This window comes from Gymnoscopelus braueri (genome assembly GCF_963280865.1).
Source record: "Gymnoscopelus braueri genome assembly, chromosome: 1".
NCBI lineage: Eukaryota > Metazoa > Chordata > Actinopteri > Myctophiformes > Myctophidae > Gymnoscopelus > Gymnoscopelus braueri.
The window spans coordinates 23,866,760-23,880,123 of record NC_137603.1 but is presented as its reverse complement, the minus strand read 5'-3'; positions in this window follow the sequence as shown (position 1 = coordinate 23,880,123).

Genomic DNA, 13,364 nt, shown 5'->3' with positions numbered 1-13,364 from the left:
CCACTCCTATTTATATACTGTGAGGAGGGAGAGGAGGCGGGCCCTGCGGCTGGCTCCACCCCCTTCACCACACAGTGACAGCAGCATGCTCGGGCGCGCACACACACACACTCATGATACACATCCACACACACACTGCTTTACTTTCCACTACAAGTACGTCTTAAAAAAAATAGATCATGTATCACTGATACGGACGGCTGCTTGATAGCTGACTGATAGATTAAGTAACCTCAAAGTCGCACACGGTCACACACACACACACACACGCACACGCACAAAAACAGAAATGAAGTAAACATAATTTCAGTCTGTGAAATTATAGCTCTAAGAACTAAGAAGCAGCTTTTATATCTCTATTCATTCAGCCTTTCTTCTCTTCTCTTTCTGCCTTTGTTTCTCTCTGCCTGTCTCCCCATTTCTATCTTTGGTTCCCTGTCTGTCTGTCTGTCTGTCTGTCTCGCTCTCTCTCCCTCTCATTTATCAAGTGGGGTTTATGAGAACAGAAAAGTATTGGGAGATTGTTCCGTGCACAGACTTTGATACAAGTATGTGATAGGAGAGAGAGAGAGAGAGAGAGAGAGAGAGAGAGATGGAAGGTGACTGACAAGGAGAAGAGCGAATGAAAGAGAGAGAAGATGGAGAGAGACAGAGGAGGGGGGGAGGGAATGGAAGAAAAGAACACTAAAAAAAGATAAGGGAGGGGTGGATGAGAGAGAGAGAGAGAGAGAGAGAGAGAGAGAGAGAGGAGACAGAAAGAAAGAGAGAAGGAGAGGGGGGGATGGGAAGAATAGAACAGAATGCGGTAAAACTAATAAGAAAGGTTAAGAGAAGATACAGTGGAGATGAAAGTTGAAAGAGCCTGAATTGTACTTCAGCGTATGATGGTGTTGCGAGCTTTTAGATCTGCTAGCCTATGTTCGTCGTGCGACACTGTCGTATGATAGAGTTTATAATAAGTATAAGTTATATTTGATATCAATAAGTTACTGTGACGCATCATATATTTCAGCGAATCACTCTAAGGTAGACAAACGATAATCACCTCTCCACTGAACCAAGGGTTTGATTGACACCAAGGAACCATCCATATTGGCTTACAAACATCTTGCATCATGTTGCCGATCAGCCGCTAGTGAAACAGTGCTGGAGCAGCGAGCAGGTTGAGGTACTAGCTATGGACATGTGTAGACGCTGCACAGGAGCGAGCGAAGAACCAGTTCATATCCTAAAATAAAAGTCGTTGAAACTAATCAATAATGGAGGCTCAACAGGAAAGTTGGAAACTTTGTTAAGAACGATTGTGAATGAATGGGAAAATGAATTGCGCTTCCAACAGTGTGTCATATACATGAAACTGCTGCCGATTTTGGTGGTCAATAGACTGAAAGAACGAGCCCAATCGATGGTCTTGAAGGGGGGATCCAAACCCAGCCGCCCGGATTCCTGCGGCGCTTCCTATTGCTTCACCAATCTATTTCCCCGCCTCCCCTCCCCTCTGCCCCCCCCCCCCGGCCTGTGTACGGAACACGCTGACGTCACCAACTTTAGAGCGACGCCCCTCTGCACTCTGATTGGTTAGGAGATAACAAGGCTTAGAGACCGCCGTTCCTGCATGGCTCTCCCAGGCTTTTTTTCTTTTGTAACAAAAATGGGTTTTTGTTACAAAATGGGTTTCCGAGGCTAGGTGGTCAATGACGGCACTTGACTGAATGACTATCATTACTACCATTTTGTCCTTTTGAACATTATAACGTGACTCAGAATGGATGGCTAATAAATGTGGTATAATGGACCTCCCTAGGCAACTGATAGAGTGGTGACTGTTCATGTCAATTTTTAGGTTCTGGGTTGCTATGTGCAGTCCAACCTGCTGTATTACCTCCAGAAGACTTCTCACAAATCCTTGTTATCCCTCATGAATTCCAAATATAAACAAACACATTTGTATTCGTTTACTATGGTAATCTGACCATTATTAGCAGCTGCAATCCATTCGTTCTATGACTATTGTTGTCTCCATCTGCCAATTACACCTGTAATTACAACGATGTCTGAACTACAATAAAGATGGTGGAGCATCTACTGTCCAATCCGGGTGTGCCGTCTGCTTCAAGAAACTTGCCACTGCACATGTACTAGTTATATTGTATTTGTTACATGTGTCAGTAGAGTGACTGTGGAAGAGTGTCAGAGAGAGTGGGTCTGTGAGTGTGTGTGTGTGGTACTTCTAGGCGCCGCCTATCCGCTGATTGCTGGGTGCCAATAGAGCATCGCAGTTCCCGCCCACTTCCTGGTTTTTCGTGGTGCCGGAAGGAACAACTCAATGCATTTTTCCCATTGACATTTCCAAAAATATTTATATCTATTAATTTAAGCCTTGAATCAAGCCATCATGACATGACATGAATCATGACCATAAAACGTTTTTTTTCTGTGATTTTTTTTATTTTATATTTAATTATATGATATACTATATTTAATAAATACCCTTTGTTTTGCCGTTTTCAAAAAAGAATAATCACAGAATCAAACGTTTTATGGTCATGATTCATGTCATGTCATGATGGCTTGATTCGAGGCTTAAATTAATAGATAAAAATATTTTTGAAAATGTCAAAATGGGAAAAATGCATTGAGTTGTTCCTTCCGGCACCACGAAAAACCAGGAAGTGGGCGGGAACTGCGATGCTCTATAGTCAGCCCTCCCCATGATTGGTTGGGGTTTTCTACTTAAGGGCACCAAACACCTGAGGACTTCGGCAGAACTTGTAGTAGTGCTGTCCCCTGCACGCTTGCCATGCTCTTGTGTCGTTTGTTTGTACCACTTATCATTTATGTTTCAGTGCTCCTTCATTAAACTTACTAGTGTAAGCCTTTCTGAAGGTATGTAGTCACTGGTAATGGTTTGTCAAACTAATATTGGTGTACGGACGCCAGATTTTTGTAAAAGTCACTTTTGAGTAGATTAGCTTAGAGAAGGTAAGTAAGGATTAGCATTTTGTTGTAACTTGTATTTCATGTTGGTTAGGTTAGATAGTGTTTAAAACTTGAGATTAGGTTTCGATTGATTTTGTTTATTTATTGATTTGCTCCGTATATATTTTTTTTGTCATTTATTCATCATTTAATACTTTAAGTCACATATTAATAATAAAAACTGGGTTTCACACTCCAACTTTGTCGCAATCCATCTTTCCCCTAGACAGGATTGTAACTGTATTATATACGCTACCACAGATTAACTATCTATGGTATATCTACCATATAGATTTATTAAAATAACCTTTTATCTAGATTTGTATTTAAATAATACTAATAATAAACTAATAACTAATAATAAATAATATCCCGGATTGCAGTTCAAAAGGCTTCTGAAATCCAGATTATAATTATTTTGACTCGGGGTGTGAAACGGAGAAGCTAGCTGGATTCAGTAGAAGGACTCAGTCCAAGAATGGACATGAAGTTATTCTGTGAGGATGTTGAAATCAGGAATTCACCAGGGAAGGATCTTTGCTAGAGCTGATCTCATGTAAGAAAATAGTTGGAACTTAGTACTTAAATCATTTGGAATATGTGGCTGGCTAGAGTCCTTTGCTTTAAAAAAAAAAGGGCCTTCTCAAAGTGAATTAAGCTTGCTTAAATTGTCTGACACAGTCGACTGAGCCCTGAGTCGACTGTGGCTGTGCAATGAAGGCATCCAGGGTTACCACTTACCAGAAGGTATTTGTAAAGAAACATTCTCTACATAAGCAGTGCCAGGAATTTGATTATGACAGTTCTGTTCATACAAAAGTTGGACATAATGAACGGAGACAACTATTTGCTTTATATAGTTAATATACTTTATAGTACAAATCAACATACTTTAGTGCTATAACTTTATAACTAACAAATAAAGTTAGACCTTAATTATTTTTTTATACTAAACATTGACAACGAAATACACTGAATACCAAATATAATGATTACCAAATGCACTGACTACCAATTAATTGACTACCAAATACATTACCTTCCAAACTATGAATGGGTTCTGAAGCCTGGTTTATACTCAGTTGCGCTCTGGGGTTGCACACCGAAAATGTCAGATCTACAATGTGACGCACCTGTTGCGGTGCAACACATTGTGAGCTTGTAGATCCGCTATTTCCAATGTGAGACACTGGCAAGCAACTAATGTATAATAAAAGTATAATACATATAATAGAATAAATCAGGACAGGCATAATGGGCAATAGACAGAAGCCAAAATAAGTTGAGCTGGGCTGCTGGCCAACACGTGCTGTCCCTGGTCAGATGACAGCCTCAACAGTAGGAACTTAGTTTTGTCTCAGTTGACATACAACAAGAGATGAGAACAGTCACATTTTCACTTCCTAAACATTCCAGCGGTCAGAGAGATGTTTGAAGGGGTGTTTCACTTTTAAACACTTCTGCTGTCATTATAACGCCTACTTTGGCCAGTTTTTAAGCTGCTTGATTCAATGTTTAGATATTTGATCAGAAATGTCCCCCTCCTAAATTATATAAACCCATTGTAACTCCAAACTCCATTTTAACCATGTTAGACTCACAGAAAACAGACGTCCCTGGTTCTGGTATTGACCTTCTAATGCATGAGGGGGCCATGTTTTTTCAATTAATTTGATCATTTATTTTATTTATCCATTTTATTTACAAAAAAAGTAATTAAAAAAAAGAAAAGCGTAATTTAAAAATTGCTATAAGTAGGAATGCACTTGCAGGGTCAAATCGCTCGATACCTGGATATTGCAATACAAGTTTCCAGGGTTTGCCTTACACCTGTTATACAATAACTGTGATTCTGGGAGCAGATGCAGACTTATAAAAACAGTGCATTCTTATTACCTGATTTATTAGGCCTAGTGATGCAACAACAACTTAAATGTAAAGATGGCGATCAATGCGTCACCTGCAATACAATGAACAGAACCAGCACATAAACCAAGGGCTGCATGCAACTATCGATTATTTTCTTAACGAATACTTTAAATTAAATACTGTGATATATATATATATATATATATATATATATATATATATATATATATATATATCAGTGTCATGCAGAAAATAGCCAATATCATGCGTTGTCAGCTTGTAGATCTGCTATTTTTATTATTTTTTAGAAGGTTTTTGAAACTTTTTGCCCAAAATAAGGATAAATTATTATCTTTTAATATTATTTAATTAACTTAAGGGACACAGGTAGACAAGACAGAAACAGACATCTCCATATATGGGCATTAAAGGGACACAGACAAATGGGTACAATGGGTACTCTGACAAAGCCCCCAAATACTATGACTCCGAAATATTGTCCGGATCGGCAGTGCGACTTTTATTATGAATCGATTAAATCAATTAGTTCCATTAACTGTTGCACCCCTACATGAACAGCACAGCAATCACCTGCTACAGCCAAGCAACTGGACCAGCATGCAGCCTGCACTGTCATCACAAAACACACCTTTCTGGTTTCTAGGTGTTTCTACCCAGAGTACCATACAACTCCAGGGGTATAGCTAGACTAAAGCCTGATCGTGCTTGGGTGGTGCAGTGGCAAATCCACCACGGTTCATCCGGCTTTGTCAAGCGTCTCTAAACGAACACAATTGGCAGTGTTTGGAAGAGGGAAGCCGGGTGTGGGGAGGGTGATATTTGTCACTGCAAGTACTCCTACGGGCTGAGGGTGGCACCTGTCAACAGGGAGTGTTGGGCGGGGCGGGGGCAGTAGGACAGTGGGGGATCCTCACTGGCAGGTGAGCCAGTAGGATACAACAGCAGTGACAACACACAGAAATGTGTGTGGGGAGGAATTAATTGGCTAAATTGGAGAAAAGGGGGTACAAATAATTATACTTTCGTCTAAGGATGGTGTCGCTCACCGAAAAGCTCTACAAGCTCATGAGTCACGATGACAAGCAATTTTATTTTGGTATCATACTGGTGTATCAACTGAATTCACAAACTTAAGTAACTTATACTGTATCAAACTGTATAAGCCAGTTTCTTACTGGCTTATACAGTTAGAGAGTTAGAGAAATCGATAGAGAAAAGCTACAGTAGTAGCTTGTGCCTCCCCTCCCCAAGTAAAAGTTAAATATTTCCAAAAGTAGAACATACTTTGCGAGCAAAAAATGAGTTCAATAAAATGTTCATGTCAATTATTTTTCTCCCCCAAAAAGTGTCCCTAAAGGAGCTTTACCCTTTTCTTTGCTCTATCTTTGCCCTCATTTAGTATTCCATGTCCTATGAATTATGCATACTTTTGATCTTCCAGAATTTGGGTAATCCAGACAATCCACACCAAACGTACCGCAATGGAAAGTACAAGGCCAGTTGACTGGACACACAGTCCAAGTCCAGTAAGAAAAGCCCTTAAAGGGGAATACCACTCATTTTCAACATTGAACTATGTCTTTAATACACCTTAGAGCTGTTTAATACACCTTCTATGTTGCCTACAACTGGATAATTCATTCAGGTCATGTGATCAGTGACATACGCACGGTGTACTTTTGGCTGAGGGGGCGGAGCCAAAGACATAAAGACATAGTTCAAAGTTGAAAATGAGTGGTACTCCCCTTTAACACATTGACAGCCAGAGGTTAATCTCATAATGTACTCACCAGTGCCAACGTTTTATTGTTGTTTTTTGTTTTTTTCACGTCGCCATAGACCTCGTTAAAATCCTTAAGATTGATCTGTGCACTGTTTGTAAACATCGCGGACATCTCCCTGCGTCTACCAGTCCAAACCAAGTGTCAAACGGGGCATCCATGTTTGAGTTAGAACGGTTTATGTTAAACAGTGATCAGCGAGGAGAAAAACTACAATCGAAGAAAATGGCGTCTCAGTGTGCGCTTTAGAATGGGAGCCGGCGTGATCGTCAAAACCGGATCCCAAATAATTCTGTTTCCGGTGGTGTTACAATGAAATGTGCCGTACTAGAAAATTGAAAAAAGTTTGTTTTTTCTAAAAAAAGGAAAAAGCACCACAGCCCGTAGGCTACGGGATCGGCGCTTTACCGTTGGATTTAACGGCCCGTAGAACTACGGGCCCGGCGGTCAATGTGTTAATGCTGCATTTACTGAGGCTCTGAGTGGATTTCAGTGTGTGACGTTGCACCTGGTCCGAGTTGCGACTAGACCTGCTGTTAGACATTTCAGTGAGCGGCGCGCTAGTCTGAAAACCAGATTTCAGTTGTAAAAATCTAAATTAATGTATTGGGAGATATGCAGAGAAAACTACCAGGAGTTTCACAGGTAAGCTTAAAAAAAGACATTAAAGTCGTACTGTGCAACATTCATTCTAGTAGTCTTTTTGACGACACCTCTGGTAGCTCAGTTGTCGTTAGGGCGTAGAACTGCAATTCCCAGCATTCAGTTGGAAACAAAAACCACGAGTTACTGCCAAGACCAAAATAGCAAGACATGCCATCTCCGGTTTACTTCCTGTATCTGCGTGAAGTGGGCGGACGCCTTTTTAGGAGACCGGAAGCAGGTTGGAGTCTATTAATTCTAATGGAAGAGTGAACGTGAACACAGCTTCTGAACCATTATTTGTCTCCATTGTCACTGAACTAAATATTGGACCCGATCGTCACAAGCCACACAATATTCCTAAGATTTTCATACTAAAATGTATTTTTTCAGAGAGAAATCAGGAGAAAATCTACTTTATTATCAACCTTTCTCTGTCCCAGCAACACACTCACACAGGATCTAGCACCAGTAAACAAGTTTGCAAGATTTGCCGTCAAGACTCTGGCGCCCATTTAGGAGACTATTTGTAGGATTTGTGTACCATGTCGCCTCTAGTGGCTCCAATCGGGAGGGTGCATCTTCCTAAATTAACCATCTTTGGTTACTGCTTCTAAACCAATGCTGCAGAGTCCTAGCTCTAAGGATATTTTGGAAAGCAACAACAGTGTTGTCAGAAACAGTATACTTAAAAACAAAAAAAAGAAATACATAAACACTTACAACTAAAAATGTCATTTAGAGAGGTTGTCAAAAACACATTTACTGGTATATTGTAAATATATCAGTGTTTAATTGGCAAAGTTACACAGTATGACGTTAAATGAATGATAGGGATTTGACTGTGTGTAAAAGGAGGAGCCACTGTCAGTGACCCTGCCAGGTGAGGCTGTCACCTCGTTCATCTAGTTTACATTCCTGAACGTGACACTTGTCATTTGTGGCTGTTTCTACCAATGTACTGTAGCCACTTGTTGAATATAGGTTCAATTGACACAAACCGACTAAATACTTACTAAATACTTACTACCGTAGGGAGACTAGAACATAATTTGGGGTGATATTGGCACCAATGGTGAAGATAGCAAGCTATTATTGAAGGTATGTCGTTTTTTATTGTCTAGTAATAAATATCCCAACTCCCTCCCAAATATGTTTACTCTTATTTGTTTGCCTTTGATAAGAAAAGGTGTTTTTGGTTGTTGTTTTTTTAACAAAGTTTATATCATGAAAGGCACGGGGGAGCACAGTGAACAACAGAATAGAGAGAACATGGAGGAAAGAGAGAGAGAGAGAGAGAGAGAGAGAGAGAGAGAGAGAGAGAGAGAGAGAAATGGCAGAGGAGAGGACAAAATGGGGGCGTCATGGAGGAAGCAGAGAGAGAGAGAGAAGAGAGAACGGGAGGGAGAGAGAGAGAGAGAGAGAGAGAGAACAGATGATTGCATGGAATGAAAGAGGGATTGAAAGGGGGAGGAGGGGAGGAGATAAAGAGAACACAGGAGGGAGGGGGAGTGAGTGAGCGAGTGAGGGAGCGAGTGAGTGAGTGAGTGAATGAAATGGTGGAGAGTAGAGAGAGAAGGAGAGAGAGAAAATGAGAGGCAGTAGCAGTGGGGGAGGGGTGGACGTTAGAGTGAGAGCGAGGGAGAGAGCGAGAGAGAAAAAAAGAGAAAGAGAGAGCTAGAGAGAGAGAGAGAGAGAGAGAGATGGGGGCAGGGAGCAACGTGAGAGAGAGAGAAAGAGAAGGAGGGAGGGGCAGTGTGCAACGTGAGAGAGAAAGAGAGGGAGGGAGGGAGGGAGGAGAGAGAGAAAACGAGAAAGGGAGGGGAGGGGGAGAGAGAGAGAGAGAGAGAGAGAGAGAGAGAGAGCGAGAGAGAAGCAGAGACAGGAGAGGGAGGGGTAGAGCGAGCTGGAAACCGAGAGCAAGAAAGAAAGAGAGAGAGAGACAGAAAGAGAGAGAGACAGAGAGAGAGCGAGACAGAGAGAGAGGGAGGGGGAGAGAGGGGGGAATGAAAAGAGAGAGAGGAAAGAGGAACAGAGAGAGGGGGAGGGGAAAGAGAGAGAAAAAACAGAGAAAAATAGTCAGAAAGAGAGAGAGAAAACGAGTGCAAGGGAGAGAAGAAAAGAGAGAACAGCACAGTGCACTCTCTCTACTATTTTTTGGTCACACAAACATGGCCGCAGCAAAAACACACACAATGACATTGTTGGTTTTCCCCAGTTGGCAAGTACAAGTTCCCAGTAACGGTGAAATATCCCAGTAACGTTACAATATCCTAGTAACGTCCATCGAAACACACCTTGTCAATCCAGTACAAGCCAATGTGTTATGAAACCCATGACAAGGGACAGCGTTCCAGAATGGCTAGGCCTTGGTGGAAACCACTCACACCCAACTCATGTTAAAAGACATATGTCTTCATGTCTTCAGGAATGAAGGACTGCAACGATCGGTTTTAGAAGATATCTTCTAAAACCGATCGTTGCAGACCTTCATTCCGATTGGCCGAGTCCGGTTGTCAAATACTCAATGAAACACACAGTTGGACCGCATGTATCGGTATCACTGCACCAACGTTTTGTTTAAAATATTCAACGTTACATTCCATTGACGTATTACAGTACGTTTTAACAGCGGGAGACAGTAGGCGACTCTCCGGACGATCTCCGGACAACATCGTCCAAAAGATAAATAAAATCCATGTTTTCAGATCAACATCGTCCCCCCGCCCACTTCGCCTCTTCGCCCAGCTATCGCCAGTAGTTGCCGGCTCTCATAGACGAATAACTCACTTCCGGAGAATACTGTCCTGTATCGCCCGCTGTTAAAACGCGCCGTTACTGTTCGCAATTTCTTTGCGCTCATTTTCGTCCTGTGTACCGGCGAAGCGTAGCGTTCAGCACCTTCCGTGCATTATCACATTTATTTGTGGACAAATGAATCGCGTGGACAACTTTCTGGTATAAATTATTCTTGTTTTAATGGGGATATGCCTCTGATTTTCATGTTTCCATAACTAGTAACTGTTTTAGAAAAGCAATAAGCCACGTGTGGTGATGGTTTACTGTGATTTGAACGGTTGAGATGGTCAGAGGCACTCCGCTCCACGTCAGACCTCATACACCTCTTAGCCGTTGTAAACTCCATGGTAAACCACGGTCCCTGGTGGTTTATTGCTTTAGGTTCAAACTCCAAGGTGATCACGCCCCCTAAAATGTAATATCATGCAGCATGCTTGCCTACAATTCAAATGGATGAGGAGAATATACCAGGTGGTACAAAATGTGCCTTCAGGAGTAGGACTGTCACCTTTATAACGTATTATTATTTTAGCTGACCGCAATCATCTAGCAAAATGTCATATTTTTATAATTATTTCCACGTCTATAACCGTTATGTCCTGTACAGGATGCAAATTCGGGTCTGCCGCATGAGAGACCAAATTTCTATCACTCATCCAAGTGGCAATCCCAGCTTGGCCAGGGAGGGCTTATGAGCTTCAGGCTGTACTACTGTCAAACAGTAGGTCTCCTACCTGACACCAGGGTCTAAAATGTCTCAATGGAAGAGTAGGGAGACCACCTCCAACCAAATGGCTCTATGTTCTGGTAGTTATCATTGCTATAGAATGTTTGTTTAGTAACAGGGGTCTCCTCGTCTGTCCAGCTCTTTAGTAAACAGAAAATATGTTTTCAGCTCAGGATACCAATTTTATCTAATAAGAGAGAACTTATCTAGGAATAGGATACAGGATAAACAGAATTAGCAGACAAAATTGGAACTGGAACGCTATAAAATTTTAGCTGAAATGGGTTCTCTGACATCTCTCTCCTGATTGGATGATATTGGTGAACAACCTGAAAATGTATTTTCTGTTTACTAATTAAGAGCTGGAGAGACAGGGAGACTAGTCAACAAACACACTATAAATTGTTTTAATAAAACAAAAAATTTGCTTTAACCAAAAAGAAGTACACTTACACTACCTTTAAAATAACGTTTAACCTTTAATTAATAATAATTCCCAGATTTAAGCTTAAACCTAGATGACAGACATCCCAATAACTGAGCTCTCCCCTGCTGTCTCACACACACACACACACACACACACACACACACACACACACACACACACACACACACACACACACACACACACACACACACACACACACACACACACACACACACACACACACACACACACACACACACACACACACACGTTTGTAATTACTATACTTGTGAGGACTTCAACGTTGTTGTATTACTATAGGGCATAGCAGTGGCGGCTATTTTGCAGTGCCACAGATATAAACCTATACATTCTTCCCATATTCTTTCCAAACATATTAATTTAATATAAATATCAAATATTTTTTACACAGAATCAAATGTTTTATGGTTGGTTATGATTCACCAGGAGTCTGGATGGCTTGGTTCCAGGCTTAAAATAATTCATATAAATATTCTCTGAAATCTCTATGGGAAAAATTAATGGGTTTTCTATCGGTGGCACCACAAAATGGCCACCACTGCTATGCCCTATACTTGTGAGGACGTCAACATTGTAGGACAGCAATTTTATGAATGTATTTTTTTATTGTAATTTTTAACTCTAACACTACAGCCAAAAACAGCAGACTATTTTTCGGTGTGCAGCGCGCAATTAGAGCTGCCCCCTGAAAACCGACGATTCGAATAATCAGTCGAAGACCCTTCAGTCGACAGAGATTACTTTATTCGAGCAGTAATTTTTTCCCCCCTCTGTTGATTTCTTCCCAATAGCGTCAAGTTAGTTGACGGCAGACAGCTTATTCTAATTGACGACAATGCATCAGACTGTGTGGAGATTGTGCGTACCGTATTACAATTCTGTAGCGATAGCTACTGTAGCCAGCATGATATAATTAACGACTCACCTATGGAGGTCGAAAGAGAGCGCACTTTGTACATTGTGAACACACACACACGAGAGATGGTCCAGTAGTGTTGGGCAGCACTATGAGCACAATTTAAAACTGTTCTCACAATTCATTGTGAGGAAAATTGGCCACACAAATGTCTATTTCTCAAAGTCTATACCTGTGTTGATTAGTCATACAATGGGTAAATAAAAAAGTGTCTCTTACTTTGAAAACTGCCCAGTTTTTAGAAGATATCCGATTTCTATTGAAGCCATCTTGACACTGGTCGAAAGTAAACAAAACAACGGACATGGATTAAACGCAAGATTTAGGCAAAACTTAATATACGATATGAAAACCATGCTCTTGTGACTTTGAGACTTTGAGAGTGCGCTCTCTTTTGACCTCCATAGGTGAGTCGTTAATTATATCATGCTATACAGTACGCACAATCTCCACAGTCTGAGGCGTCAATTAAAATAAGCTGTCTGCCGTCATAATGTATTTGTCTTAAAGGAGTAGTTCACCCCAAAAATTACTTATTTTCTATCAATTACAATGAAGCCTTTTGATTTTTTTGTTTTTGTCGCATTTCTAAGCCAATAATTCGATGACCGGCGGAGTCTCTCTCCTATAAGTCTCCTATTGACCGATGACCCGGTCATCAAATGATTGTCTCAGGAATGCGATAAAAACTAAGAAATCTACATGAATTCAAGGCTTCATGGGATGTGTAATTGATAGAAAATAAGTAATGTTTTGAGTGAACTACTCCTCTAACAGATTTATTGATTTTAAATGCTCCAAAAACATTTATATGGCTCTGTTGCACTTGACTATGTAACATGCTATAAATCAGCACTCACATGCTTGCAATTGTAGCCTACTGTTTTGTCATGAAGAATCGTCGAATATTCGCATTAAAATCCTGAATCTGATTCGACCAATTAAATCCTGAGTCGGCTACGGCTCTAGCATAACGCCACCTCTAACCCCTAAACGCCTTATCCTAACCTGAATCTTTTCCTAATTGTAAGCCTAACTCCCCAAATCTAAAAAAAACTAACAATACGACCATATATCTTGAGGGGAACAGGAACATTTTTCTCACAATGTCTATTTCTCAAAGTCTAGCACACACGCATGCACGCACGCACGCACACACAC